Source organism: Populus alba, chromosome 3 (genome assembly GCF_005239225.2).
Source record: "Populus alba chromosome 3, ASM523922v2, whole genome shotgun sequence".
In the NCBI taxonomy this organism is placed as follows: domain Eukaryota; kingdom Viridiplantae; phylum Streptophyta; class Magnoliopsida; order Malpighiales; family Salicaceae; genus Populus; species Populus alba.
Window position 1 is genome coordinate 9,394,723 of NC_133286.1, and position 8,403 is coordinate 9,403,125.

Here is an 8,403-nt window from a genome sequence, read left to right on the forward strand (position 1 = left end):
AGAAGACAACGCTGAACAAAGGATCGGCTGTCAGCACTCAGCACTGTTCTCCTCCAATAATATTCTCCATCAACATCGGCCCAGGCTATGAGGTCAAGCATGGACGTCTACATCCTCTGCGGCTCACGTATTTTATATCACAAATGGAACCTGACTAGTTTTCTTTTTTCAACATTAAATTCTAGAATAAGAATGTATTTTTTGAGTTGAAATTATCTTTTTATTTATTTTTTTATTTGATGAATTCATGAAATTTTTTATCAATAGTAGAGCGATTCAAATGAGAATTCAAATTATTTAAATGTAGAAGAAAAGGATGTATTTGCTTTTAAGATAAAACTTTATCCTAATAGATAGGGTATTTTCTATTGAATATTTAAATGTAGAAGAAAAGGATGTATTTTCTATTGAATATTTATATTTAAGAGAAACTCATCGATACCAAGATTGGTTTTTTATCATCGAAATACGACCAATCAAAAACTTTATCCTCCCATTTTCAATAATATTATTCTTTTTAATAATATGCATTGCAATATGGTTACCTCAAAACATAATTATTAAACATAATCCAGCACAACAGGTTAACCTAGTAAACTCGTAACTTTGAACCTAATCCTATCCAAATTTAAATTAAAGTAGTTTTGATATTGACCTAGCCAAACTTGAAATGACCTAAATGGTAGACTCGTGACCCGGTTAATTTGGTCAAATCAGATTAAGTAAAAAATGATCAAAATCATATAAGGTCAAAACTAATAAATTAAAAAAAATTAAACAACATTGTTTTGGACACAAATACGATTGATTCAATGACTCACAAGTTGACCTAACAACCTAGTAACTCGAGCTTTTTTCTAGGTTAGATAATCTAGGGTTAGGTTTGGCAACTACACTCCAAAATGATAGTTTGATAGGTAGATTTTTTTATAAAATGATATGAAGTTACCAAGACTTCACTAAAATTTAACTTGGTTTTTTTTATGGAATTAAATTAATAAAATTATTTTTTTTTGTAAAAAGAAAAAAAAAACACACATAACTTAGGCTATGTTTAGTTAGTGTATTAAGATAAAAGATACATATATAAAAGAAACAAAAACATGTTCAGTTATAGGATGAAGACAAAAAATTAAAAATAAATTTGTCTTTAGAACAATTTTAAAATGATTTTCTATCCTTTTAAAATAGAAATGATAAGGGTCCTTTTTATACCAACTACTTCTATATATTTTATAGAAGATTAACTATTTATTAAAAGAGCTCCTACTTTTCAATATGTATTAATTATTGTTTATCATCTCATAAATTACTGTGATTTTTTTAAAATTTTAATTTTATATAATTTTGATCCTTAAAAATTTAGCACTCAATTGTGTTTTTTTTTAGAGGGAGGGTTAAATTGAAAGAAAGAGTATTGAAATGAAAAACTCAGGTAAAATAGATGGTAGCTTTGAAATTTGTTTTAAAAATTCATTTTAGTCATCCATCTTTTTAAGATCTAACATTAATTGGTCCCTTTATTTTTCAAAAACTCAATTTTGGTACCTAATATAAATCATATTTTAGGACCTCAAGTAATAGCTTAAGTTTGTTGGTTGAATTGATTCTTTAACATGGTATTAGAGACTTGATGATAAATAGTCACAAGTTTAAATCTCACCATCTCAATTTATTTGATAAAAATTAAGTATAAGATAATGTAGGCCTGTGTTTTTTTAGGAGGGAGGGTTAAATTGAAAAAAAGAGTATTGAAATGACAAACTTAGGTAAAATAGATGGTAGCTTTGAAATTTGTTTTAAAAGTTCATTTTAGCCATCCATGTTTTTAAGATCTTACATTAATTGGTCCCTTTATTTTTTAAAAAACTCAATTTTGGTACATAATATAAATCATATTTTGGGACCTCAAGTAATAGCTTAAGTTTGTTGGTTGAATTGATTCTTTGACATGGTATTAGAGACTTGATGACCAAACGATCACGAGTTTGAATCTCACCATCTCAATTTATTTGATAAAAATTAAACACAAGGTAATTTAGGCATGTGCAAGTTGAAAGCCTTGAGGGGGTGTGTTGGAAAATAATATAAATCATATATTAATACATCACCTAACAACTTAAGTTTTTTTATTGAATTGGTTCTTTGACAATGCTAAACTTCATTTACCTCATTTTCAGTTCTTTTATGCTGGGAGGAAATAGAGAGACTCGCTAAATTCCAGTATAGAGAGAGAAAATTATTATTAGGAACGATTCCAACCACCAAAGCAATTAATGTTTTATGTTAAATGGTTTCATATGATCGGATGAGTTCGAATTAGATGTTTTTGTTTACCTTGAAAATGCCTAAAAAAAAATTGAGCTTGGGAAGATTTGATGATGTGTCCCTTGACTTGCTTTTGGTGATTCAATTTTAATTTCGTCTAAAAAAAGTACATAAACTACCATTTATTTTTTAGTTTTAGCACATCAACATTTTTTTTCCACTTAGAACTTTAATTAATTCTTCGCTATCTAATATGATTTAATTTTTTTTAGTAAAATTACCCTCCAAAATAATCAAGTTTTGTAATTTTTTAGAAGTTAATTTTTATGAACTTTGAATTAATCTCTAAAAATAGAAAGGAAATAAGTAAGAAAATGACAAAGTCTTACCCTTTAATAACAAAAAAGTAAAATAAATATCATTTTACATATATTTGATTACAAATAACATTCTTACAAAAAAAAATAATAAAATAATATGGTGAATCATCCACCAATAAATACTGATGACATTATACTTTCAAAGATATGATACTTATGTAAATTAAGATTAACCAAAACATTATGTATTGGATCAATTTATTGGTGGATGATTACTACTTTCTATAGATATGTGGAAGCTACATATATGTATATAATTACTACTTTCTATGTGTGTGTGTCCTATAGGTGACTCAATGTCGGGTCTTTATTTATGTGTAAAGATTTTTTTTCAAATAAAATGTTACAAATTCATTTAATATTGGAGGTATAGTTATTAAATACGGTTCATAAGTGACTTGATTAAAAAGTCAAATCTTAAATTATTTGGATTGACTCAGTTTAACTTGAAAAAGAAATATGTTTGATGTTTTATTATCCCACACGAAAAAGCTTTGAAAACAATAAATGTAGATGTAAGCTATAAACAAAATGCAAAATGTAATATAGTTACCTCATATTAAAAAGTTAAAAAACAATCCATGATGATATAGATTATAAAAAAAAAATGTGAAGTGTTATATATTTATCTCACATCAAACAATTAAGAAATAATTCATGCAGATGTAATCATATATAGTTATCTCACATTAAAAAATAAATAAAAAATGTATTTGGATGTAAGCTATAAAAAAATGTGAATTGCAATATAGTTATTGCACATTGAAAAGTTAAAAAAATAATCTATATGGATGTAAACTATATATAGTTATCTCATATTAAAAAGTTAAGAAACAATCCATGTAGACGTAGATTATTCATAAATTAATCATATGATGAGAAGATTTTGAATTCTAGCATTATTCTTTTCTTTTTTTTAATTAATGCCTTTTTATATTTTAATTAATACCCTTTTTGTGTGGTTTTTTAGCTCATTTAACTTTTTTTAAATGATAATAATTATTTTTTAATTATATTGAGTGTGTTTTGTTTTTGAAAAAATTAGCATGATTCATCTGTAACTTTTTTATATATTTTATATAGATTAAATTTATTTTTAAAAATTAAAAATATTTATTTTTTTATAATATTTAAATGTGTGTAGCCTTGCATAATATTTTTTTCTTTTATTCTTCAATAAACAAATTGCTTTTAATAAACAAATTCATGAAACACAATCAGGTAAATGATCTATATTGCGATATTAAATATCTTGATTTATATTTATCTCTTAATTTTTCCAATATTATTTTTATTTATTGTTAATTTTTTCTACTTTTTCTATCAAATTATCTCAACATCATGATCTACATGTAATCTGAACATATCGTATATTCAAGTTACAAGTTTTACGTGTTAGCTCAACTTTGTCAAAGATAATATTTTATTTATTTATTTGTTGTTGTTATTTTATTTTTTTTATCGTATTGTTAGATTAATTAAATTTTAACGTAATTATCTAATTTTTTATTTTTAAAAAACATAATTGTTTTCTAATTTCTTTTTAGATGAAAAAAAAATCAATTTGTCTCGCTCGTGCTGGTAGTAACTAAATCATATCTTAGAAAGCGTTTGGAAACGCAGGCCAACCCGTGCTTCCAGAAAATTAAAAAAAAAATATGCTAAAAATTAATCATATATATTAAATCGTTTTGATGCCTGATCTCAAAAATAATTTTAAAAAAATAAAAAATATATTATTTTGATGCATTTCAATATAAAAAATACTTTAAAAAATAACCATAACCACACTTCCAAACATTTTTTTTTTTTTTATTTTTACCTTTTCCCTCAGTGTATCTTAGACGTAACGGTACCACACTGGATTGGTGTTTGCTTGGACTGAAAAAGGAAAAAGAAAAAGGAAAAGGAAAAGTTAAAGAAGCCATAATCAACGGTCCTAATTTGAATATTAGACTTGCCTTGTCCATTAATTATTTCGAAAAAGTCTTCCCTCCAAAAAGATTACAACTAAGTTTGATTCTGAAAGCACAAGCACAGCTGCATAGAGTCATTCTTTATGCTTCTCTTTACAGCGTTTCCTAATTCCAATGTGGAATTTTCTTTGTCATGTTTCCCAGGATGTTTGTTTGGAATAATTTATTCAAAAAAAAAAAAAAAGATCTCAAAGGAAACTAAGCGTTGACCGTTGAATTAACTCAAACGGTTTGCATGGATGATTAAAAAGGTTTTTCATTTTGTTTTAAATCTTAGAGTTAATTTTTTTTTTTTTAAATATCAAATTATTCTAAATATCAAATTTTAATGTAAAAAAATTGAAACCCTTTTATAAAATAATATATACATATACATACATACATACATACATACATACATATATATATATATATATATATATATATATAGAGAGAGAGAGAGAGAGAGAGAGAGAGAGAGAAATTCTTCAATTTTTGAAACTAAATAATAAGAGCTATTATGAGGAAAGTTATTTACCTATTATTTCCAAATTTTGATGGTTTTGAGTACATTTGGACCGGGTCCTTTCATATTTTTAAAAGAATATTTTATATCATTAAACTCAAATTCAAGTAGTTATGATTTATTGTATGATAAAAATAGAAACAATTTAACTCCTCGTTACTCCCTTTATCTTGTAAATAAATAGAGTCCTTCAGATATCCCATTATATGTATACATAAATAAAAGTCAATGAATTGAGTATCAAACTTTATTAAAATTGAATTCACATATTTTATGTTCGACTGCATTTAATTTTGTTTAAAAATGTAGTGTGTGTGTGTGTGTATAAGTGTTTGAATTAACTCAATATTTCATGCTTGCCTAAAATCATGTTCCATTTTTATTCTATAGTTTAAAATTTCTCAATTTTACCCTTTTGATTTCCCAAAGTTCAAATATTACCATTAAACAATATATATATATAGCCCAACTTATAGAATTCTGTTTTAGCATTTTGTTTTTTAAGGTTTTTAAGTCTTTCCAAGAGAAACTATACTATACTTGTTAGATATATAAATGCAAGAGTGAAATGTTTAAATACTCTAAAACCATAGAGATAAAACTAGATATTTACCAGTGATGTCGAAAGGTAGTTTTTTAAAATCTATGTTTACCCAATTCTTTTATAATTAAAATAGATATTTTAACGAACTAATATGATTTGAATTATTAACAAATAAATATTTTACTAAATGAATTATTATTTTCTAAGACATCATTTGTCTTACCATGTTTTCTAAATTAAAAATAAAGACAATTAAAATAATTTTTATATAAATTTCAATAATTTAAAATAAGTAAAAACCATATGCATCTCTTAAATCTAAAATATTTTTGTTATTAATGCATTTTTTTTTATGAACACATATTTAGTAAATTTTTTTTAAAAAAAAATTATCATAATATCAAAAAGTAAATTTCAATAATTAAAAAAACACTGGAAATCGTACTTCAATATTTTGTATGAAGTAAAGGGGAGGACATAATTAATATGAGAAAAATGTGCAAAACATTTATAATAAAAAAAATATATAAAAAAATACATTTTCATTGAATATTCATTATAAAAAAAAATCTAAAAACATTTTCCACATTAGGTTCTTTTATAAGAATTAACAAAATTATTGCTAATATTACAAAAAAAAAAAAAACAAATGTTATGATCTAATTTGAAAATAAAGCTAAAATTCAATGATATTCAATGGAATAATGTTTTAAATTTGATTTATAATTAATTTTAATTAACTTTTTAGAAAATAATATAAAACAAGATGAAGATTAAAGGGCTATTTTAAATTAAATCAAGTGTTTTAGGTCAACTAACGTGTTTTGCCCATTATATAGAAGCCCAAGAATATATGGGTCTATTAGGCCAGCCGTGCTTGACTTGCTTCCCCCCCTTTTTTTTTTTTCTTTTAATATGATGATGATAAATTGTCCACCATCTTTATTTTAGAAAATTAAAGCATATAACGCAGAGTCTACTAATATAGATTCTAGCCATCAAAGGTGCTTCTCATTTTCCAATAATATATATATATATATATAAACATTTAAGAAACACACTAAGAACCTTAATATATCAATTTCAAACCTCAAAAGCCCCTTTAAATTGGTCCAAAAACCTAAATCTAAATAGAATAAAAAAACAATTTCCCAATACTCGATCTATTTTTTTTCCTTTGAGATGAAAGTTTAAAAATACTTTAATGACGCTTCTTTTATAAAAAAATCTAATAACATTAAATATTGTTTTTTTTTAATTACTAGAATGTGACAAACCAACGGCTTTCTTTCTTATTTCTCATTTTTCAACATTTTTTCTCTCATTTCTCAAAAAAAAAAAAAACTAAATCTTTTTCAAAAATAAAATTTAGGACCTAAACATAAAATTCTAAAAGCTAAAGGGATAAAAAAAATGACTGAATGAATAATTTCTTGAAAAAAATTAACGTTTTGCGTGATTTGGAAAGAGCCATTTTGTTTATATATATACATATTCAGTTCTTCTTTTTTTAATTATTTTTAATACCATAAAATTAAATCTTATTTAATAGAATTGGACTCTAATTCAATCTAGAAATTTCATAAAATCTTGAATTCTCAAGAAAATGCAAAGAGAAGAAAATATCGCCAAATAAAATATAACAAGCATCATATTGAATGATAGATTTGAAAATGAATAAAGTTTAGTGATAAAAAAAAAATACTTGATGAAATGAAGAAAGAAATGACCATTCCCCCCCCTGAAATAGTGGATTCAGATGGTAGTGGATTCAAAATCCTTTAAAATAGTTTATTGCCCATAAATTTTTTGTTGGATGAAATGCTTGGAAGAGATTTCATGTCTTGATCAGGTATTATGTCAAAATTATAGATGATATTGTTATAATTATGTAAGATCCCACATCGGTGGATGATGGGCGTGTTGCTGGCCTTATAAGAGGTGCTGGTTGCCAACTTGTTATACGCGTTTTGGGGCGTCAGGCTCATAAATGGGCTCGCGTCACCAGGAACAAAACCGTGAGGGTGGTAAAGCCCAAAGCGGACAATATATGGCAAGTTGGGCGGGGGCGTTACATTTGGTATCAGAGTCGACCTCACTGGCTGTCCAGTTGTGCCGACGGGGTCGTCGGGCTTCTTAAGGCGGGTGGATTGTAAGATCCCACATCGGTGGATGATGGGCGTGTTGCTGGCCTTATAAGAGATGCTGGTTGCCAACTTGTTATACGTGTTTTGGGGCGTCAGACTCAGAAATGGGCTCGCGTCACCAGGAACAAAACCGTGAGGGCAGTAAGGCCCAAAGCGGACAATATATGACAAGTTGGGGCGGGCTGTTCAAATTATGCATTAAAAATGCTAATTTTGTTATTTTGAGGCATCAAAATTTTTTATTCATTAAAATGAATATAATAACAACCATGTAAATACTCAAATATTTTTATTGACTTTTTTCTTAGGGTAATAAATATTAGTGTGCATGTAAATTCATGATGTAAAATGTAATTTTCAAGCTACAACTAGAAAATGAAAATCACGAGCAAACCTTATGAGTTTTTTTGGTAATTATCCCTATTTTAAATAAATCTTTTATAATTTTTTAAACTTTTATAATGATAATTTTTTCTTAATTAAATTCTTCAAATAATAACTTGATATCAACAAATTAAACTTACAAGTGAAATTTAGTTTTTATTTCAATTATTATCTTTATTTTTTTAATTATTAATTGTTT